The sequence below is a fragment of the Amblyomma mixtum genome, chromosome 3 (assembly GCF_055824585.1).
Source record: "Amblyomma mixtum isolate Tamu chromosome 3, ASM5582458v1, whole genome shotgun sequence".
Taxonomy (NCBI): Eukaryota; Metazoa; Arthropoda; class Arachnida; order Ixodida; family Ixodidae; genus Amblyomma; species Amblyomma mixtum.
In genome coordinates, this window is record NC_143014.1 from 173,748,252 (window position 1) to 173,772,505 (window position 24,254).

Genomic DNA, 24,254 nt, shown 5'->3' on the forward strand with positions numbered 1-24,254 from the left:
ACGTGGTGTGTGAAGATAAAGCAGTCATGGACACTAATGAGCGAAACATGGTCACTCAGAAAGAATGAGCTAACTACGTCGGTTACTATTCAAGAACGAAGCGGCAAATGGTACTCAAACCAGGCCCTCCAGCTAATGACGTCGACTGATGGTCATGACATCGTGGTTATTCCCCTCGCGCGCGCTAGCATGACATTGCAGGGGACTGGCAGGTGCAAGGCGATTAGCCGTGACGCCATGACAATTAGTCGATGCCATCGGCTGGAGGGGCCCCTCACTGGCGCATTTGTCTCTTCATTCTAAATTATCTAGAATACTTTTAGCCTCAGCTCGCCATCATTCGGAGGCATTGGTGAAGTATAAAGTCGCCTGTGCGCCATCCGGAACGACTCCATCGGTTCTGCAGGTGCCTCGTGAAAACCTCTAAACGGCCAACGTGAGTGCACATCATTACAATGGCAATTATCACAGTTTCCGCGTCCATCGTTTCCTCGTCAGTGCCGCTGCGCCTTTCCAAAGCCGCACTTCTTCGCGCGAACAGTTACATGCGCGGGTAGATGTGGCGCCCAGGAGAAGCGCGCACTTCGGAACAGTGCCTGGCGCGCGGAGCTATTTCGTGACAGAAACGAGTTGCACGTCCGGCAGAACCCGGGAGGACGCTGCCCCCACCCATCGCCGCACGTGCTCTCGAAGGGGCCTTACGAGCGCCTCCGTGTTGGTTTTCCTGCAGCTTCTTCCATACTTGGCTAGCTGGCGCGTAAGCATGCAGCGCAACTCGTATAAGGGCGCAAGATAGACTAACAACGGCGGCCCTGGCTACAAGAACCTGCCGGCGGCTCGATGGCGTTTGGCTTCAGAGGTACCTACAGGCCTGTGGAGCAGACCGGCATGCAGTCAACAAATAAAAAGGAAAGGTCATCATCAGCAATGCTATCTACAGTCTCTGCCCCTGTCCTGCCGACGTCACACTGGCAGCCATGTTAATGGAACAGAAGCAAGGCGAAAGCCTCTTCATCCGCTTATCGCCACCTGCCCCGCAGAATCTTGGTCACCATTCTGGCTCCCACGACGTCACGTGCATCTCTCCTGCGCGTTACTCACGCGTTAGATCTCTAATCCATGCTGGCTCTCCGTTTCTCGTCGAATGTTATTTCAGTTAGGCCTATCATTGACTTTCCACTGCTCGCCGCGCTGTCCTTAGTCTTGTGATGTCGTGCCGTCGCAGATGTTGAGCAGTTAACAGCAGGTAACGCTGATACCCTTAGTTTATTCAGTTCACCTGCCAAGTTAGTTAAGAGGGCAATTCATCAGAAGAAAATTAGCCTGCCGAGGCGCTGTTTCCTGTCAATCCTATAGTCCCAATAGCGCTCTGCATACTTGCTGATACGCGCAATGAACAAAGACGAAGCGGTTGCGTCTACCGGCCAGACGTAGAATACCCTATTCGTATCTGTTCACTCCTGTCGTGGTCGAAAATTAACCGCCCAGGAGTATTCATCGCCGACCGGCTCCGTTCCCGGCTGCTTCCCTCGTCGACGGAGGAGCGCATCCGAGCTCGCGCTCTGCAGTCTTCCCGAGGACTCATGCATATGGATACGATCCGCTGCGACTAGGCAGAGTGCCGCGTGGTCCTAGCACGAGAATCAACTGCGTCGCGTCCATTCAGCGTGGCTGCGACAGAGTAGCTGCGGCGGCGACAAACCGTTGTCACGGCTGCTGGCGCGCGGATGCGGGTTACCATGCATGGGGCTACACACGCCGTCCTTCACGTGCTTCGAGCGGGCCCAGGTGGTGCATACGCTACACAGCCTGCGCGCGTGAGTTGGGAGCCACGGAGCGAGGAGACGCGCACGCGGGTCTGCCCAGCCGTGCAGACGCTGCCGACTGTCGAAAGGAGACTATTTTGACAGACACCTTGGCTGCGATGTGTTGTGTTTTAGTGACCCGAATGGCAGCATGCGGCCGCTACGGATTCACCTGCGCCTTTTTGCAGTGAGGATACGCCGGCAGTGAAATGGCACAGTTCACACGCGACTCATCACCGTAAATCCTTTTCAGGAATTAGCAAAAGTTCGCTTTGTCAGCGTCAACCAAAATATTTCTCAAGTCAGGATGTTCCCATGAACGTAGACAGAATAAAAAAAAAACTTCTGTGCCCTCGCGGGTTCCTTCTTATAGGGTGCCTAACGCAGTGATGTGATTGACCGAAATCACTTTGGAGCAGCCAAAAGTGCGTTTTGGTGACGAAAAGGGAGCGTTTGGCGCAGATTGCTGATATGGGAAACCAAGGAAAGCATAAGGCCATGTTTTTTTGTATCACTGTTTGCTGGGATATTAACGGTTGTAATTATTTTTTAAACTGAGAGATGATGCAACACAAAGTAGCATAAAAGACAGCCACATGCCGCTGGAAAGATCTAAAATCTTCCATTATCTGGGCATTACAGGGTTAGCTCGGACGCTTCCTGCAGGTACCCTTGCCCCAGACTGAATGTGCACCCCCGCAGCCGCTCTCGTCCAAGGCTCGCACCGGAAGAGCCAAGCCACGATATAGACCTTGAAGCAGCGCTAACGACGGATGGTAAGAGAAGACACAAAAGCCGTAACTACTCCCCGTGCTTTCGCGATGTCGTTTGAAGCTAACATTTCGGATTTATTCGTGGACACTAAATCTCGCCTGATGACGAACGAATCAACGGCATAGATTACGTGAGCCCTGATAAGCCTTGTCATTCACTGGTGTGCTTCAAGAGTCATGGGAAAATACATTGCTACCGATGTCGAAGGTAACTTGCCTACATCACGCGGTGCTCGCAAGTTACCCTCGACATGGAGGCAGGATAGCGCAGCGATGTGTACGCGGTTGTGGAAACGCGTATATGGTATGGTGTATGGCGCTTAACGTCCCAACGCGACATGCAATATGAGGAGCGCCGTAGTGTAGGACGCTGGATTAATTTCGCCCACATGGGGTTCTTTAACGTACTCTGACATCCCACAGTACCCGGACACTTAGCGTTTCGCTTCCACCGAAATGCGGCCGCGATCGAACCCGCGTCCTCGGGCTTAGAAGCCGAGCGCCCTAAGTCACGTACCGCGGCGGGTCCCGGAGACACGTAAGACGCTATTAAAACAGGATGCGTTTTGAAGATTACCGTTCAGAGCTATCAATAAAGGCCTTCGGATAACCATGGATTTTTGCCTTGGTCTTTATGTTAGACATTTTCATGAGGGAGACCCCACAGCCTAAAGTGAGAACTGCCGAATGGATATCTCAGCGAGCCAGGACTGACGCTAAAGAAAGTGATGCGGCTGAACATCCCAGTTTCTTTCGCGGGGTCTGTCCTTTCTGCTATCCCCTCACCGCGTTCATTTCACTTCTACACACTGCCTATCCTTTATTTCTGCTGCCCCAGCTCAGTTGCTTCCAGCAGCGATGGCAGACGCCGGGGCTAGGTACAATCTTTTTCCTTCCATTTACCATGTATAATTAAAACCATGTTACTACTACTACTACTTCGAGGGGCATACTGTTCGTGAATACCAGCAAGCTTTATTGGAATAGACAAGCGTTTGATACCACATGGCTTGTACCCGCCGCGGTGGCTCAGTGGTTACGGCGCTCGGCTGCTGACCCGAAAGATGCGGGTTCGATCCCGGCCGCTGAGGCCGAATTTTGATGGAGGCGGAATTCTAGAGGCCCGTATATTGGGCGATGTCAGTGCACGTTAAAGATCCCCAGGTGGTCAAAATTTCCGAAGCCCTGCACTACGGCGTCCCTCATAGCCTGAGTTGCCCAATAAACCCAATAAACCAAATCCACGTGGCTGGCGTGATCGGCATCACATCCAAAGCATAAGGAATCACATCCAAAGCATAAGGAAAGTTCGCACAAAAAAAATAATTTCTTATAACAAAACTCGATTTCCGTAGCATGCGACCTCGTTAACGCATTGCGCGTGATGCATATGCAATAAATAACCGGTGTGTTGGTAGCTGCCGCATGGGCGTCGTCTTCGCCTGTCGTGCAACAAAAATATGCTATGGTACACCACAACACGCCGAAATGTCTACCGTGTTTGCGCCATGTCATAATGCAAAACTCAAACCATTGTAGCGCACACACTGCGCACGCAGGACGTAAGGACGAGGCGGCATGCAAGCGCTATCTTCGACTGAGCTTTATTCTGATTGCACGGCGCATGTTACGGGAATAACTAGAATGAAATTTACGACAAAAAAAAATTCAGCTCAGGCACTTAAGACTGCGGGAATGCGAAATCATTACTGTTCCTCGGTGCACTGTCATCCACTCACACTCGCACACATGCGCGCGTACGACACCACCCGGAACGCTGTACGACGAATGGTTGCATCATAATTTTTGATGTGAAAATTGGTTTTTGAGGAAAGGAAATTGCCCAGTAACTCTCTCACATATCGGTGGATACCTCAGCTGCGCCTTAAGGGAAGAGGTAAATAGTGTGGAAAGGCATAAAATTGAAGGTGCATATGTCGTCGGTTCGAATCCCTGTCGCAAGCTAGCCTACAACTTGACTAGCACATGTAAGCTATATGCAACGAGAAATCGTATGACGCCACGCGGAACGCTGCACGACAAACGCTTGCGTCACAGTTTTGGTACGAATGGCGAGAAAACTGGCGCCATATGGAGGGTGGCCAGTGCCGGGTATGTATGCTCGGCTTGCAATGCTTTCCCATTAAAATAACAAGCAAAAGCCACTCTTGCCGGTTGCCAAGCGCGTCCATTCCTACAAGAATTGCGTTCCCTTATCAGACAACGCGACCGATGGGCTACAAAACTGACAGCGCGAATAATCAACTATCCCGATTTTTCATCCCTAGTGCCTTCGAGTAAGGCTTGCTTGCGCACAGGTACAGTCGGGGACAAAAGTCTCCGGACCACGTGTTCCTCTAACGAAGCCGATAGCTCTGCTATTAGTCGGCGGCTGGAGACCCCACTTGTGGAGGTAAAAGCTAAATGTTTGTTCTTTCATCTCCACAAGTGCGGTCTCCAGCCGCTGTCTCATAGTAGAGCTATAAGCTTCGTTTGAGGAACGCGTGGTCCGGAGTATTTTGTCCCCGACTGTACAATCTGGGCAGCGTGGATACGAAGCGCAAAAAGCGTCGGTATATTCCGAACAGGAACAACCACATAAAACACCGAAAAAAAAACGAGGAAAAATGGACACACCAATACAGACGGGCCGACAAATGCAAATCGAACTTGTACACGGCAATCAGCCTGTCAGCGAAGCCCGAGACACAAACGACTAAAGCCTGCTAAGCGGGGCGCTCGCTGTGTGCGCTGCGTTTCTTCTCGGGATTGTGCAAAATCAAAACCGCGCGTAAAAAAAAAAATCTGGGTAACCAAAAAGGGAAGGGTTTAATAACCGGTGTCGCAAGCCAGGCCCCTGCTGCGGTACAAATTCGGGAGGCTCGCTGCACGTGGCAACGGAGCCAGACAAAAGAGCGCCCAGGACCACGTGCATCGTCGCAAGCCTATCTGACGAGACAAGACACTTGAGGATGCCAAAGTACAAGCAGAAGAATGAGATGCACTGCTACAGACCAGCTCCTCGTTATATATCATTAGCGCAAGGAGCTTATCACACCAGGAGCAGTTTGGGAACCTCCGAGGATCTCCGTGCCGCTGGTCGACTGAACAGAGAAATTGTGCTAATGCATCGTGAGACGAACACGAGGGCAAAGAATGCATCGATACAGGTGCTCTGCGGCATGGAAATCCGACAATATTTCTTAAGGCCTGTCCTCAGGTTGATTCGGGCTCGTGTCAACGCCGCCTCCAGAGAACCTCACCATGAGCCGAAAACGTACACTGTTTACTTATTGGAGCGTACACGGATTTGAATGCAGCAGCCAAGCACACCAGCTGAAGTAAAATAAAGCGCAGCAGCCTTGCATGAAGCGCATTTCTTAAAATTAAACAAAAAAAAAAGAGATTTAAAAAGAAAAAAGCGGGGAGAAGAAGTCGAGCTGAGAGATGGACTTCTCTTTTTGAATAAGTACAAAGATTATAAACCTCACCTTTCGTCTGTGGGAGCTGCCGGGCGACAGGAAGAAAATATAAAATTTTCGAAGGCGCACGGATGCGCACAGGGACAGCATGACCGCCATGTGACCGACCGGTCAGGGGTGAACGTGGAAAAGGGTTCGGGACCCTTCACCCCAAGGTTATATATCCCTGACGGGACAGGCCGGACCGAGGGAGAGAGAACGTTCCAGAAGCGACGAAGCAGGCTTTCCCCCGCCACTAGCATGGCCGGGCGCGATTAGAATGCTCTTCTGCAGTTCCTTCCCTTTCCCCCCCCCTTCCCCCCGCGAGGAGATAGACCGGTCACGCGTTGGACAGTGTAGCAGTGACACGTGTGCCTCGTTTCGTGGTCAGGAAAACGACATCACTCGTAGTTCCACGTTGCTAAGCACCGCGGCAGAATTCAATCCCCAAGTACCTCAGGTACGTGCAACGACCAGCAACGTTCTGTTTCCGTATGCGAGGTCGAAGCTCTTTGGGTGATGCAATCTCCGCCCCTCCCCAGGAAACGCCCGTCGTCAGTCAGCTGTCAAAGGACATTCCTATGCTATTGGCTTCTCGGGCGACCCAGCACTGTGTTGTCGTCTATCGTTTAAAATGGCGTCTTTCGCTTTCTTCGCTGTCCACGCCCCCCTCTACGGCCACGAGGGCCGTCCTGCTTATCTGTGCAAGCAGCACGTGGAACACGCGCTTCACTGGCAGATAACCGTAGCCAACTTCAACCGAGTTGAACCAACAACGTGAAGGAAATATTTTTCGCGCATCATGCCCGACTAGCAGGCGCCTACAATGCAGCACGCACGCGCGTCACAGGACTGAAAAAAAGCATCCGTTGAATGCTTTTCATCGCGCTTTGGTCCTGTTTGCGTATTGGAACAAAGTACAGTGCGCGGACGCCTCTTCCTGTCCCCACGCTCAACCCGCTGTGGAAGCCATACTCCTGTTCACTGTCGACAAATATACTAGACGCCAAAAAAAAAGCCATGATAAGGCGGCCGCGTTTCGCGAGCACGCCTGCTTCGCTCGATCCGCGAGTGCCGAAGCCGTGCGACTCGCCCGTCACATGGCGCGCAGGCATGCGTTACGCAGCACCTTGCGTGCCCGAAAACAGGGCGCTCGGCCGTCGGAATGTCCCGAATACTGCCGCGCTCATCCACGAACCAATGCGCCTCGCGATCAGATTTACTCACGAGCGCGCAGGTTGCGACGATGCAATAGGAGGCAAGGGCAGTAGGTGGGCTGCAGTACGTTCGCGCGAGAATGTGACAGCCGTGTACACCACATGAAGCAAATTGGATTCAGTACGAAAATCGCGCGGCGCAGCGGTACACCGCACGGAAATCAGTGATTCAGCGTAAAACCGAGGTGGCGACGGGGGTTTACAGGTAGAAGCAATATAAAAGGGAACACGTGGCTCCGTGACCAGGTGGACCGATCGCATTCCTTGGCTGTTCCTAACATTGGAGGCACGCCCCGTGGCAAGCACGACGGGACGTGCGTCCAATCTTTAGAGCAGTAAGAATTTTATGAACAGTGCCGCCAGTCTCAAAAGCGGACTTCCAATGTTTAGAACAGCCACAAGCTCGCGATCGGCCCGCATAGGCACGGGCTCACGTGTTCCCTTTTTTCACTCCTCCTGCCTGTCTTATCGGCGTCAGATGAAGCGTGAAGAGCAAAACGAGATTTCAGGTGACAGAGACCGAATAGAAGCCCAGTTGAATTTCACTTCGAAGGCACGAGGATCGCTGTTTATGAGTTAATGAAGCGCGACTATATTTCGTCTCCAACAGCCGATATTTTTGTTTTTGTGATCACGTTTCAGTTGCCCTGCGCGATTCATTTGACGGTGCCGGATCAATTTCAGAATCCCACGCTGTCCCCACTCCTGTCTTGATTCCCACAACCCGTTCCCGCCACGCGAATTCCCTTTCCCTACATTCCCTCTTTTCCCAGGGCAGATCAGGGGAACATTTTTGCAGGCTAGTTGGTGCATTACTGGAATTGGTTTTTCGTTCGTTCCTTCCTGTGCCGTCTTTCTACGTTAAAAACCAATTCATATCAGAGGAGTCTGCTCGAGCCGCTCCCCGGCGCTGTGGTTGGGTGTATCAATGTCCGTCCTGCTGTCCTCCCTTGGACCAATGCGTTTATATTTACAACTGATTTAAGCCTGTTGTGCGTAAGCGGTGCAGGCGAGGGCCTGCTATTTTTCTTTGTCTACAGAATGTACTGCGTACTTTGTAGGGGCACGTGGGGGGGCAGCAGCACTTGGCTGCATGCCGACACGGGAATATTGCCTACGTCAGGAAACCGCTGTCTCAGCTCCGCGTTGTCTGTCGCTTGCGATATGTAGCAGTCTCTAGATCGTGTAACGGTAAATTTGTCTTTGGAAGTGTGAACGGTAAATAACCAAACACCAGATGGAAATGCAAGCAATGTGTCACGCCTCAACTTGTGTCTACGTGTCCGTGCACGCTGTCAACAGTTATCTGTACACACGGAGCTGAACTTGATGCACAGAACGATTAGACCGATATCTTTATCGTTGGCAGATAAGTCATCAGAGAGTTTTAGCACCGTCGTACGGTAAATACGCTAACTACGGCAACTACGACTGCATGGCAAAATGTGTTGCTAGGGCAACACGTCACCATATTGACCATACGGCTGCCCGGCTCTACTAAAACACTATTATAGCATGCAGACGGCACAATAAAAAAAAAGGAAGAAAAAGGTGCGAACGTAGGCTGTAGCGCTGAGTTGCATTGAAGCAGGCATTACAATTTCCCATGCATGGGACACAAAGCGCACATGATATGTCTTGTCTTCTGAGCTATCTGATCAAAGCATATCGCGGAAGCACGAGCGAGGACGCCCAGAGCCAGCCGCCCGAGTCCCGAGATCAAAGCTCATCCATGGACTTTTCTCTGACCGGCTCCGAAGTGTCTGGGCGCTTCGTAGGGTCCCCCCCAGCAGTTTCAGAACCGCTCTTTAGTGCTTCGTAACGCGCTGCTGTGCGAGAGAGCTGCACATAAGCGTGCACGTCACCAACGTGAGCGCGAGTCGATTGCGTGTAATATAGTGGCAGTGGTGCATGCAACTGGGTAGAACGCATGTCGTGCACAACGGCGAGTCAGGAATCGAAAACGTTATTCCGAGAACTATGCCAGCGAGGGCAGTGGGGTGGCAGAGGATTTGACTCAACCTCTCAAGCAACCTGTCTCGCGGCTGACACCTCATACCGCAATGAAAAATGTCGCAGTCGTCTTAACGTATGCGGCGCCTGTGCAGAGATTGCTCAGTATAATAGTGCACTGCGCCATAGCCGCACACGCGCGGACTTCCATTTTTTTCGAGCGCTTTGGCTATTAGAACCCCTATAAGCAATCTCCTTGCGAATTTCGGCCTCCAGGCAATAGTAAAGTTCGAAACATGTGACCAGTTTTGAGCTGACAGCAGGCGGCAGTCAGAAAGGGGCAAGTTGTGAAGGACGGCAGACTTGACGACGTGACTCAGACTTCAGCAGAAATAGACCTGACGGCGCTGTTTTAAGACTGGCGCGAAGGCAGACAGTGACTCGACGAGCACCAAAAACGATCCATCCTTTAAAGAGGCTGCATGAGTGCTCGCGCGACCGAAGCCGCGGAGCTCGGAAGCCCTGCTTTCCGCACAGCAACCAACGCTAGCACCGCATCAGCCCCCTTAGGCCGCTACACGGGCATACATCGCTGACAGATGGATTTTTCAATCATTCCGGCGAAGGCATGCTCCCCGGTGCTGTGTGCGCATATGCCGAAGAGCGTACCAGCGAGTTTTACTTTCCGAAAACAGCATCCGCACGAAGCACTGACTATGCATGGGTGCTTCGAAAATGAAGGGATCTGTATGTCGGCATGGTATGCTTATGCGTACAAAGAGACACTGGAGATATTCCCAAACCTAACAGAAAAGTAAATCGGTCTGAACACAGTTGAAGGCACGACTTCAGCGAGGTCAAGCTTGCCCCCCCCCCCGTCCATTCGCACTATAGTGCTCATATCCCCCCTCTAAATGTAGACCCTACGCAAACTCCTAAAGAGCGCGGCTGCAGTTTTAGAAATGCAGGAGGATAGAGTGGAATGCTCTTACAAAGTGATCGCCGTCGAAGAAGAGACCCGTGCGAGCAACTACAGTTGAGTAGTACTAAAAGTTGACCCTTTATTGAATACTGCCGAGAAATGACATCCCACGGCTTTTAGTGTTGTAGGCAGAATAATAGTTGTAGTCAGATGAGCACTAAAATTTTTTCCAAACATCTGCAAACACCGCGTGACCAGATGGGCGCTGCGCGTTGTTGTAACACGATGTCTGTTATATAGGGGATGTTCCCCCATACTTCCCATCTATCGGCACCATGGCTCTATGTTGCAGAATAAGCATTTTAAGACACTATTACACTATTCGGCTGTGTCCAAGAGTCTTCATTAGTGTGCGTGCGGGTTCGTGTGTGTGTGTAATGCAGAAATAAAGAAAACATCTTGCGAAGCCATCAGCGCTTGCGGTAATTACTCGCGGGGTCGTAATATTAAAGTACATGAATTTGCATCACAAATGACTTGAGCATGTTGGTTTAACCAGTGGTCCGACGACATTGGCTAAGCCATCATGGTCAGGTCGAGCCAGACAGTTTCTACCACAATAAAAACCATACAGCTATCGCCCATAAGGGTTTCTAAAATGGCATCACGGATGATGTCATCAAAGTGCTGAAAGCGCGCGAAATATAAATGGCTTCACTGAAGGCGTGCTTTTTGTATAAGAGAGAGAGAGAGAGAGAGAGAAAATGCGTCTCAAGGCACATGAAACCCAGTAAATGTGGTGTAGAAACCGGACTCCACTTTCCGGCAGCAAATAGACGATATGTCCAGTCGTCTTTAGTATCCTTCTGCCGGAAACAAAGCGGTTGTCGCCTAAATCGAGAAAACTTGGTCGAAAGAGCTTCTGCGCTAGCTTAGCAGAGTTTGCTGTGCATGACAGGAGAACGAACACGCGCAGCAGACGGACAGCGCCAGCCTAGCAAGCCGTCGTCAGGAAGGATGCGCGTGCACACAACCACACACATACGAAAAATAAAATACGAACACACCAGGAACCGTTTTTAATGCACACTGAGTGTTTATGGAACCCCCTGGTACTTGGGGAAAGTTTACGCTGGACGAACGGGCCGTTGCGTGAACGACCGGCCAAGGGGCGTGGCTATATACAACTTGCCTATAAAGCTGCGATCATCGTGGCATTCATTGCCGGCACCGTGGGAGTGCACGCTTCCTCGGCGTCAGCAGCTTCGTGTTCGCGCATGGCAGGCACGAAAGAGACCCATTTTAACCCGCTCACTGCAACGTCCTTTTTTATTTAGTCTACGATGAGATAATGGCGACCCCCACACCTCCTTTGCCGCAGTGTGGTTAACGCCTTCTTCAAGCGTGGGTGTTGGGCTCTCTTGCATTACTCTCCCGCAGTGGCGTGAGCGATGGAAAGAACTGCAGGCACGCTCTGCTTCGTGATAAAGGGGAGCGCGTGAAAAAAAAAAAGAAAAGTGCGAATGATATATATCGACAGGAGCACAGCTTATAATAACGCGTATACGTGGTAAATAAGCGTTGTGGTGGAAAATATCGTCCCGACAGCGAAAAATCTAGAAGGCATTGTGCGAGTCATAAATGGGATGTTGAAATGCATGCGTAGGGTCTCGTCGGCTGCCATGTCTTCTTGTCAGACAAAGGAAAATGGGGGGAGCAGGGATAGGGGCCAACGTGTCGTCGCAGCTTTCTCCGGACTCTGTGAATCCTGTGTGCAAATCGGTGACATTCTGACTGCTTTCTGGTTATTGCGACAAAAACAGAGAAAAGAAAATCCAAGCTTAGATATACATATGAAAGGCGCTGCTATCACTAAACACACCAACAAGTTAGGTCGTTAGCAAAAATTTAACGATAGTGTTCGCGTATTTTTCTCTTTTTTTTTTAGCGAACGAAGTGACTTGGAATGATCGAACAGGGGCTGAGAATTTTCAAGGGTCCAGCAGGCAAATGATGCGTATCGCTCTTTGTGACAGTTTAGACGCGCGGCCAAACACGTGGAAAAAGGAACAGGGGTCACTGGAACGCTCCTCGCAATTACAGCAGTCTGAACACCGCGCGTCAGGTTCATTTCTCGAGTTCCGAGACTGCTCAGTGCTGTACTGAGCTGTCAAAGCTTTCTCTGAAATTGACCAGTTTGATCGGCGGCAAATGGATCGATCTGTCAATATTGGGCCGGCATCCAGCTGCATGCCTCAGCAAAATGCAGCATGTTGCGTTTGTGCACCTTTTCAGCTTTCTCGAGAGACTCGTAAAGCTGGTTTTGTCCTGCATGCTTGTCACATTCCTTTCTGTTCATTGCAGCGACTCATGGCGTTCGGCTGCGGGGCACGAGGTTTCGGGTGCGATCCCTCTAGCGGCGGCCTCGTTTCGACCAAGGAACAATACGGGGACGCCCGTGCCCCGAGGTTTCCAGTCCACGTTAACCATGAACCACTGAACATTTTTCTCAAGCAGCATGCATACTGTATTGTGTAACTTGGGTGCGAGTCGCGTAAAGCACTGCCCCTAATTTCAGGTTAAGGCTCGTTCCTGTGTTTCATGCAATCTCTCGTCATCATTTGTAGCATTTGTTTGCTTCGCAAGACAAAACACGCTTGTGGCTTCCCCTGCAGTCCCCACTTACACGGGAAGCGCGCGTTCGCGAGCATTTTGCCATGAAACGAGGTAACGACGCCTCATTCTGACGTTGTGATTGTCCAGATAGCAATAATGTTTGCACGTGCACTGGTTCGCGTGCCCATTGCATACTTTTAGCAAGCTAGCAGAGCGGAGAGAGGGGAAGACATTGATGGCCTGGTGGCTTGAGCATCCGCCTCGCATGCAGGAGGTGCGGGGTTCGATCCCCAGTGCCCACGGGTAACCAGCGGCGATAGAATGTGTACAGGTTTTCCCCTATTACCACCGGTGATAGAATGGGTACAAGTTTTCCCCTATTACCACCGGTGATAGAATGTGTACAGGTTTTCCGCTATTACCACCGGTGATAGAATGGGTACAAGTTTTCCCCTGGCCTGGTGCTCGGCTTACATGGGGTGACATATGCTTGGGAAATGGGCCTTCGACCCCACCTTGTGTATCCGAAAATACATTGTGCCATGGCGCTCTTTGGCCAAAGCGGCTCTTGCGCCATAAAAATTCATCAACATCGTCATCATCTGAGACGAGGAAACGGCAGCGCCAGCGAAATATGTTTCAGGCCATTTGCCGGCCATTAAAATCCGCGTACCCCGTTCCTTCCTTCCTTCTTGTCCCATCAGAGGGTACAGGCTGCGTGCGAACGAAGCCAAAAACCGAAGTTAGGCAAACTGCCTGATATCCGGACCGTCTTGCAAACGACCTCGGTATTTCTTTTTTACCTTTTTTTTTAAAATGCAAGTAGTAGCAGTGAGTCTCATGGTGATGTCAGATAGGCTGGTTTTAGTTTTGACGATGAAGACCTCAATAAACCAGACCATCAACTGCTGTTCACTGGGGAGCATTGTTTTCTACCTGCTGCCGGTGTGCCGATGATTTGTAGCGTTTAAGAATTAATGGGGATTCTTGCACTACTCTGGCCGTTATTTGCCGCGTGTGAATATTATGTGGCCAGTATTTGATCCAGAAATCTCTACAGAGACAACCGTTTTGTCCGGAAAAGAAACCTGCCTCTCTCCTCCCTTTCTCCTCATGGCACTGTGTAGTGAGGCCAATGACGCCGTGCAGAGAAGCCATGAAGGCAACGTCTAAGTGCTCCTTGCGCTGCACTAACGGGTAAAACCACGGCAGCGTTCAAACAATTTCCATATCACATTCTCCCGCTCTTGCTATACAAGCTGCAACAACGGGCACGTGACAGAAGGCAGTTCGCGCCAATTAGGACACTATTCTCGTAAAACTAAAGGTCAGTAAAGCTTGAAACACGTCCTCAGAAGTCGGTACATAAACAGCAAGCACGTCGTTCGCTTTAGTCGTCTGGGCTAACGGTGTTCTCGTGGCCGAACAGTGCTAATCGTGCTTATCGTGTGTATAATAGCAGCGGCGACAGTGTATCTGACGAAATATCGAAGAGGGAATCAAGAGCGTCCTCCATTTTGCGGTCTGAAGTCCAAACACGACGCGAGTGGTCTGGAGGGCGCGCATTGGGAGCGTTGCGTGTGTGTGTTTGGCGCAGACAGAAAAAGTGCCCTCCCTCGATGAATGCGCGAAACGGGACGCCGCGAAAGAGCGGCGGCGGTTCTCGAGCTGCGACCCCGCAATTCGGTGCAGCGACGTGGTGCCCCGTCGTGCCCCGACGTGGTCGTGGGTACTTCAAGGGACCATAGCCGTGGGTACGAGGACACTGCACCAGCGCCACTGTGCGGGCATCGCATCCACGATTACAGAGATCGAGATTAGGGACGGCGCCGCGTCGTGTGGCCTTTATTTATAGATTTTCACATCTGTGTCGCTTAATCCCGATACCTTTCGTTTTTCTTTTGTAAAGAGTCTCGGAGGACAAGCAGCCCCAATAAAGCTGACAGACAGTGCAAATGATGCACGTACAAGTGGTGTTCTGGAAGGAACTGAACGCGTCCCTGACGCGTTTCAGCGCCTGGTGCATGTGAGAGGAAGTTGTTTAACAGAGAACGTGATCCATTGGGTAAGGGGACACACAACTCACCGACAGTGCGTCACACGACAAATAATGGGTTACGTGACTTATGACGATGGATCAGGTGACCTTGCTATACAACGACGTCATTTGATGCAAACGACAACCTCGACATCTCGGGGAGGTCTGGCTACGTAGTAGCTGTTGCTGTAAAAAAGAAAAATGTATTGCGATGGTGCTGCACGAACTAGACGCGCGGTCGGGATTGTGCAGTGGCCACTCAGACGCGTGCGAGACCACACCGTGCACGAACACATCGGAGACGGAGTATTCAGTTGGTCGCTTCAGGGAAAACCAAGGCTCGGCGCCCAGTACGGAGGTGAGCACGTTTGTCTAGAGCGCTGGAGCGGTATGCTGCGCGACAAACAACGTCGAAATTTATCGCAGCTTAATTGTTTGTTACCTGCATTGCGCTTGTGTCATTCACGTAGCTATGCTGCAGAGCTTGGGCGTAGGGATTACCTGCGAAAACCGCTGCTTGCTTTAAAATTTTGAATTATTTTGCTGTGCCTGCAACAGATAGAGTGCTCTAGGCAAGCCTTCTCACGCCTGCACATTAACGCCAAAGGACGTGATGTTTAAGGGTTTGTTGTTCCACTGAAAGAGGTAGTGAGCGCACCACGACAAACACAGAGCTAAAGGACAACGCGGTCGCCACGCTCGACCAAAGCTAGCATTTCGTCGCTATCACCCTATGCGTTAGAAAGCACAGACGAACGTGAGAAACAAAAACGAGGAGGAAGGGATGACGCACAAATGGAAACCCTATGACGTCATTCCCACAGCGCTGCCTCTATATGAAACGGGAGAATCGAGCTCATAACTGCGAAGAGTAACAAAAAGCCGGTTGATGCATTGTTTTGTTTTCCTGCATGCATAAGGCTTGTGATGATGACCTGCCTGGCGTTTCAAAGTTAAATGCACGGCTTACTTGCTGTTTATTACTTGCTGCTGATTAGTTGCTCTATTTTAGTTGCCGCCGCGGTGGCTCAGCGGTTATGGTGCTCGGCTGCTGACCCAAAAGACGCGGGTTCGATCCCGGCCGCGGCGGCTAGAATTTCTTTGGAGGAGAAATTCTAGAGGCCCGTGTACTGTGCGATGTCAGTGCACGTTAAAGAACCCCAGGTGGTCGAAATTTCCGGAGCCCTCCACTACGGCGTCTCTCATAGCCTTAGTCGCTTTGGGACGTTAAACCCCATAAACTAAACTAAACTAAACTATTTTAGTTACTCAAAGTTTACCACTGAACTGTACTGGACATACATTTTGACTCACGTATACACTACGACAGAGGGGCTCGTCGGGGGCCTCACTGGAATACGCGGCTGGAGACTTTCCATCGAGTTTTCAGCTATTACTGTATTTACTAGCAAATTAGCATACTTTTTTTCTGAAAAATCTCTGAAAATTTGGGGGGTGCGTTTACTACGCCGCGAAAAATATTCGAAAGAATTGTGCTTTTTGACAGCTAGAGTAGGGGGTGCGTTCATTAAGCGAGTACGTCCTTACGCGGGCAAATACGGCAGTGCCGAAAATAAGCTTGTTTTCGCGACCGCACGTGCTCAGTTCTTTCAACAACTTGGAACGAATACTCTTACTGGGGCGAATTCTTGTTTATTTTTTTTTTGTATTCAGACGATGTTTTGGAGAAAAAAGACGTCCGAGAAGATGCGATATAAAGAGGGGGTGGGGGGATGTTTCCATGGTAAAGCTCAGTGTTGTACAAAAGATAGTCCGCGGAGCGACACCTAGGCCCCGTGTAAACGCCATCTGTAATTTTCGAAGCTGCGCCGAGCAAACTACGCGCACAGGTGCGGACTGCGTGGCGTTGATAAAACTACTGAGGCCCAATCCTAGTCATTCCTGTCTTGTTTTACCCCCCCCCCCCCCCCCTCCCCCTTATAATTGGGCTCCACACGCGTTTTACATACCAGAACGCTTCGGCTGTCCGCTAACGCCAAGCATGCTAAATGCGGCTCGCGCGAGCAAGCTGGGTGAAGCGTTGAAATTTGAAGTTGTCGTCTATTGAATTACAAGCCTAAATTGACCTAAACGCAATCCCTAACCCATGCGAATATTTCTGCATAGCATACCAGTGGAAACTTCATACTTCAAAAGACAGAGCTCGAAGGGACAACTACGAGGTGTGTTCGGTTAAGTATTTTCTCCTCAGTTTAATTTTTTTTTTGTCAACAGGCGTAACTGAAAGATGTCACTTTCAAACTAAAGTCTGAACCATCCCCTTTCCCAGAAGTCCATCTCTTTCCTGGTTTTGTCTTTCTTTGGCGACATGGTCATGAACGCGTTCTTTCCTTCCGTGCAAGGAAACCGGCCAACAGAGTAATTTCACTTCTAACAAAATCCGTCCTAAAGCAGGCGGAGTCGACAGTCAAGGCGGGAGATTGGAAGAAACACGCTTACAAGGAGAGCTAATGGCAACTTCCATTCCTTCTGTCCACCGCATGAAATCAGTGGGACACACTGTTCTGAAGAGTAAGTGTTCTTCGAAGTGCGCAGTGCATGTCATTCGGAGCTGTTTCCTTTCGCTCACAACGAACGCCCATTGTCAAATTTACTATTCCAAACATTACACGGCACAGTGACCCCATTAATATGCACCCCTTTTGCTTTAGCTAAGGAATTACATGACTTACGCTGTTATCTCTCTTGCTCAGCTTGTAAAAGCAGCTACTAGAACTTCAGGGCTTTTGTAAATACTCTCGACCTAATTCTCATAACGAAACCGACCATTCCCTCACTACTTTCCAAATTAATGCGTCCCAAACAGAAATGCGATAAAAATAAACTAATTCGTACCACAACATGGCCAATTTTCAGGCAATTAACAGCGAGCTCTGTTTATTTTTAAATAGTTTCTCGACAGATTAAGGGTTTAACAGAGAAGCATATTCTAACCAGCACGCTTTACTAGTTTTTAGAATTAAACTTATATGTAATATTTTGTATTATGGCCTTCCACACTGTTCTTGTTTATTACGGTGATATGACTATTATGCAACCACTGCTCTAAACATGACCATGCACTGCCACGGGGCAGAAGTCTGATTCAAAGCGGATGTTTCATTTCGTTCTTAAAAGCACGCATCACCCTTCGGCATACTTCAGGCGCAGCGAGCAAATGTGACTGGGAAAAAAAATATTCGTGCGCTCTGTTGCACGTTGCGGGAAAGCGAGCAAAGGACAGAAGGGCGAAAAGCATGGAACGAGAAGACAGACCCAGTCGGGTTTGCTGGCTGCCTAGCACACGGGAAAGGGAGTATAACACGGTGGAAAGATTGAGGGAAGAAGGGAGAGCGTCCGGAATACGCGCACTGATGCCGCCGCAGATTATTATACCACATCCACAGATACAATATTTGATCAGAGGAACAAAAATGCAACACGAGGCCCCTGCGGAGTTTTTCTAATCGCGGTAATCAGTGGAGCGATGCCTATCTGGTCGACAATGTGCGGCGAGTATGTACAGTCTGTCAAAAGTAACCAGGCTGCATGGTTTGCTTCTAGCTTGTACAGTGGAGCCCTGGTGGCTTTCCTGAAGTTTAAATGGTCGTTAAAGGTAAGGACTGGGGGCCTTCTTACCTTCCAATAACTTTTGATCTTTAGGTAGGTCACAAGGGCTCCACTATACAAGCTTGAAGCAAACCATGCAGCCTGGTTACTTTTGACAAAGACGGTACCTTTGCAAAGCTTTGTACCGTTATTGCGAAAGGGAATGAAAGTGCTTCTTGTATGTCTTTTTCATAATATATTCGATCTTAAATGGGAAGTGCGAATGATTGCATTGAAACCGCATAGGTACTTCTTGGTTTAGTTACGATCGCAGCCTTGTCGTACCGTTGTGACGCGCCAGCTAGCGACGTCGGTTATAACGAACATTACAAACTTCCCCAACACTTTATTTAACAGACGCCGAAATAACGTGGAAATTCGATGACAATACTAAAGTATTTCCCCTTCGGAGCCCGCGTGCATTGTATCGCACATCTGTCTTTTAAGTTCTACGTGACACTTCCAGCATGACAGAACGTTGCACGTACGCCGCTGTGGTTTGGAGTGGCGCTGGCGAACACACTCAAGGTCAGGCTACGAAGGTACGTTATACAGCCGTCGCCGTAGCTCACCTGGTATAGAACCGAATGCGACATGCGGAGTTCGTGGGTTCGTATCTCACCGACAGCTTGTGGTTGTCTTTTAATTTACTTTCTGTTGAATTGCCTGTCATCTAAAAATAATTATCCACATTATTTTCCATAATATTCATAAAAAAAACATACCCGTATGATTTCCTTGGTTTACTTGATTGTTGGCTCCCTTCATATGTACCAGTTTATAACGGTGTTAAAAAACGCGCAAGTTCTACAGCCTAAGTGCCATTGGTATTCAGGGAGTGCTCACTGTGCTCCCACCATGCCACCTTTACATGAGCTGCGTAACAACAGAAGGCGTTTTCAGGGTGAGCAGCGTTCGAGGCTAGTTTGTTGCTTGCGTTGCTCGCGCTTCACGATGATATTTGTCATTTCGTTTAAAGTTTTTACTCTCCCGCGCATGTATTTAACTAAACGTGCTTCGTGAGACTTTGTAGCATGTTTTTGGAGGTTAAGAGCCCCGTTGCACACAGCATGGTTTAAGGCCACAGACGAAGTGTTGGATCTATGGCTGTTAAATTTAATTCTATATGTTGATGGGAACGTCGACTTGAGGACTACATTTTGATTAACGCTGAAAAGCCGAACTTTTACTCAGATTTAAAGAGGAAATTAACCGCCTCGATAAGAAACAGGCAAAAAGCTTCTTACGACGCACAAATAAGGAACTACATTTTTGGGACGTTAATCGCCAATAACCAACCAACAGATAATGAGACAACTCTGCAGGGACGCTGCTCACCGAAATACCGGTACCAAGACTTTCATCGGCCATCGTGGGCGCATCTGTGTCGAAGCCTGCGCGACAGGCGCTGTGTGCGGCCTGTAATGCCGAGCATCCACTTGCCGAGAAGCGCCACCGCCGACGCAATCGCCGCGGCGCGAAAGGGGCTCCAGAGTGTGGGAGGGAGGGTAAAAGCGTACATAACGCGGTAACAGTGACGACAGCCGCCGAGACGGCCCTCGCATCTCCTTCCTGTCAGAGCTGGCTGTCGATCCTGCCGCTAGTCGGTTTTGGTTCAACGCGGTCGACAAGCAACAGTTCTAAAACTGGTCATCTAGCTAATCACTACATTCTGGGAAAACGTCCGCGGATTCTTAACGAAACAATCTGTCCATTTTCTTAGTACCCTTGCAGGGAGTTTGCGCGTTGTTTCCGTTGGCAACTCCTTGGATAGGCGTTTGCTGTTCTAGTCGTAGTGCTGTTTCAGCAGCTTATATTACGAAGCACTAAGGTTCAGCTGCTCGAGTTACTACTGTCATTTCCTCATTGCACTTATAACTTGGTCTTGCACAAGGATCAGCATGCGAAATGAATTTCACGTAGCCGAGGGATGTGCCATTGTGAACACGGGAAATATTTGACTGACATTTTACCGCAAACACCGCCCCAAAACTGTGTAGCGAAGGTTGTCAAGCGACTATATTCTTGCTGTAAGAGGCGAAAAAAAAAAATGGGGTACCCTTTGACTGCCAAGCCTGCTCTCAAAATAGGGACCGAAGCCCATCAACCCTCGTTATTTTGCTCGAATATCAAGTACAGTGGCACTGGTTACGCATTGCATGCATAGAGTTATGTCTCTCTCTGCCTCCGCAGCAAACCATTAGTGACATGTCCCAAGCACGTATCTAGGGAGGGTGCCCCTTTAAGCAGTGCTCTTGTTCGCCTTGCATCGTCCAGCAGCGCCCCCCCCCCCCCCCCCCCCTCCCGTATAACAAATTACCTTGGGCCCCTCCCGAAAAAAAAAAAAATATATACTGGCTACGTGCCTGCCATGTCCTAGAATTACAAGTACGCCATGACATGGAGGGGCCAAAGTATCGCTCTGAAAGGTCACTGCTTTCTTTTCAGGAGTTCCACGGCGTTCCATCTACGAGACCGTGACACGGCGGCCTGGTGGATAAGGAGCAAGCATCCGTGCCTATGCTTCGTCTGCATTGCAATGAAATAAAGAGAGGTCGTGACGAGAGCTGTGGTGAGCGATATGATGCCTGCAGTGCGAGGACAAAAACCTGGCAAGGGTGTCGTTACTTTGCGCAGGGCGGAGGGGGGACCCACCAGCGCGTCGCGCGGGCCCGCCGGCGGGAAGGGCTGCAAAAGCGCGCGGGAGGAGCTGCTGCCGGCGCTCGGCGTGGCCGGATGTGGACGCGTCAAGCGAAGCCGGAAGCGGCCGCGTCCCGCCTGGCCCTCGCCGATGAGCCGATTGGCAATCCAAAAAGGCCAGGCTGCGCCATTTGCTTTCCACGGAGGGGGGCGAGGGGGGACTCGGCCGGGGGTCGCCGCAGGGGTCACCCCTCGGAGGGGTGCCACAGACAGATGCTATCCGCGGGGCGGCCACCCCCGCCCGCCCGTGAAGCCGCGCGGGCTCCGAGAAGACTCGTTGCTGCGCAAAGATGGCTGCGAACGGCGCCTTCGAGAGCGGACCACAGAGCTGCCGCCGAGCGCTCCGGCTACAATGTGACGTCGCATGCCCGCGCTCGGATCAACGACGCTGGGCCCGACCGTGGAGGCTTCTGCGCGAGGTCAGAGCAAGAAGCCAGCACGGAGCGAGAATCCCGGAGCAAAACGGAAGCAGCAGCAGAGGCGAAGACCGCAAACCACCCTCTCGACGAGCGCGCCGGCTGCGACTGCCGGCAATTTGCGCGCGCGTTTGCAAATACGGCGTTCGAATGGAGATCCGTGAACGGGAGCGTGTTTGTTTTTCTTTCGCGGGTATTGATGTCTGGCAGGCAACCAGCTCCTCCTTGATTTTCATGCCTGCGGCTCCGCGGGCGTTCTGTCGGGGAGCCGAGAGTCACTGCTCGGGATAGAAAGCTTGGACGATTCGCGTTCCCACGTACCACTTGCGCCGGAAGAAGAAGGTTGCCCAAGTGGAAGCTCTCGTTCAGACGAATGCAGCTATGCGCGAAATGCTGAGCAGGAGCATGCAGGGGCCAGAGGAACTGTGTAGCATTGACCTAGCGCTGGTGGGTTTTAACCAAATAATTTCGAAAACAGCGCATTGAGATTCGCACATTCGGACATGAAATTCGTCTTAGGAAGGAATTTAATACTTCAGGACAAAATATACTTGGCGAAAAAATGCGGGTTATATTCAGGGCTTGGACTTTCCGAAAAAAAAAAACGCGTTCTGAAATAAACACCAGAAAAGACCAACGAATTTTCAAAAGATGAGAACAGTGAAGTGCAACCGCTAGTTATACGTCTTAAAAATCTCTATTAACAACAAACCACGCCCATATAAGCTGTTACTTAGACAATAAAATCAGTTGAAAGTTTGCGCTCGTCCCGTCGACCTGTCTCCTATGCCTCTGTCGTGCTTGTTAATAGGAGCCATGAGCCAATAAGTCATGCGTACTTCACAGTCCTCAACACGTAACAAAACCAGGAGAGCTTGAATGAAGGGCGAGTCACCGGAGCCATACAACCCAAGAATATCGCGGAGGCGTTAGGGATTTTCGCTCCCCCACCCTCCGCTACAGCACAATATCCACCCAGCTCGCTTGCAGGTTTGCTGACCACGGCATGTTCGGGTTGCCGGTAATTCTTGTGCTATAGCACTAAATGGGTCACTAGCGAAAAAGGCGTCCCGTGTTGGAATGAAGCCGAAGGAGCAACAGCTGCGGAGTGTGTGCAGGTGGACACCACCACCACGTACCTCAAAAAGCGGTTGAGGTGTCCACTGACCTAGGGAGCCAGTTATGCGCACTTCCTTTCCTTAAAATCAACAGTCTACAACGTTGTCAACGCCAACGCCGATGAACCCAGTGAACGCCGGCGGCCTATTGCTCCAGTCCCGCGTTTGTGCACAACGTTTTCAATGTCAACGCATGCAGCGCACATCTGTCACTACCGCCACGTAGCTGAAAGTTCGACTGAGGTGTCCACTGAACCAAGGAGCCAGTTTTGCGCCTTTCCCTCCCTCAAAATCCGCGGAGTCTAAACCTTCCGCTGGTTTTGAGAAATGGAAAGGTGCATAACGGCCTCAGTTCGTCGGTGGACGCCACTGCCTACTCACACCACGATTAAGTTGTCCACTGCCCCAGTGAGCCAGTAACACTTGCTACTCAAACCAACTCTGGCACAAGCGGGACCTAACGCTAGTGTCTACGAATACGTTTGACGTGTTAGAAACAATCTTTGCGAAGGTGAGTGATGTAAGTGGTTTTGTTGTGTGCTCGACTTGCAAGATGTCCTTGAGGCAGCAAACTTTGTACTCTGTGAGTAATGGTGATACATATCCTCCGAAAGCTACTCATTTGCTCACTCAGAAGAAAGGAGGAAAGAGGTGCTGTAGTGGAGGTCTCCGGAATAATTTCGACCCCCTGGGGATCTTTAACGCGCGCTGACATCGCACAGCACACGGGCGCCTTTTGCGTTCCGCCTCCATCGAAACGCGACCCAGGTACCTTCATTTTAGCGGTTTTATTTTTTCAGGAACTCATGGAGCAAAAATCGGGCGATATTTTTTTTTATCTCAAATTCGAGTACAAATCTGGCTATTCAGCAAAAAGTTTCATAATTCGGAGTTTTCGAGTCACTTTATGAATGCGTGGAGCATAAAATGCCCTATTTTTCGCTAGTTCTTTTCGTAAACAGTATGCGAATAGCAGATTTCTCTCAAATTTGCCAGATCCGATGTTTACTTTTTTTCAGTCATTAAATTCAGTTCGTTGTGTGCATTACCATCTCCTGTAAAGCACTTCGTGTCCATGCAAGACCAGCCCGTCTCTGTATACTTCACAGCGACCTATAAACACACAAGTGCCTTGAAGCACGCCATAGTTAGCATGGGTAATGCTTGATAAAGTGATACCCAGGTAGCATCGAACTTCAGAATGCTATAGAATTGTTGTGAAAGTTGCAGTAACGTCACATGTTACACTGAAGAGCTACGTTAATATTAAAAATGATAAAATAACACTATATGTTGTACCGTAAACATTACTTTAGCGATCAAGGTAGACATGGCGCTAAGGCTGTGTCCTAAATGTTGCTATAAAACAAAAAATTACCAAATAATGTTATCTATAGTACCGTAAACATTACCTCAACTTTCAAAGTACATACTGTTCTAATGCTGTGTTTTAAATGTTATTACAACTAAGCAATACATTACAAATATATTTTAAGCATTGTTTCTCAAACTTTTCCTATTGCTCTTGCAGCAATCATGTTCTTCAACTAGCAGCACTTCGCAACTTAATATCTTAAGAGTGTGCCTAGCATAGATTGCATGCACAAAACTTTGCTTATTACCCCT

The 24,254-nt window shown here is 50.0% G+C and overlaps 1 long non-coding RNA gene across 1 annotated transcript in view; it reads left to right on the forward strand.

Annotated features, from left to right (window-relative positions):
* LOC149352735 (uncharacterized) overlaps positions 1-21,675 on the forward strand; it is a 40,553-nt gene extending 18,878 nt beyond the window's left edge. The window contains exons 2-3 of the long non-coding RNA XR_016290843.1: positions 20,843-20,966; positions 21,032-21,675. This is a non-coding gene — a long non-coding RNA (uncharacterized LOC149352735). The remainder of the gene's footprint in view (positions 1-20,842; positions 20,967-21,031) is intronic.
* Positions 21,676-24,254: the final 2,579 nt, after the last annotated feature.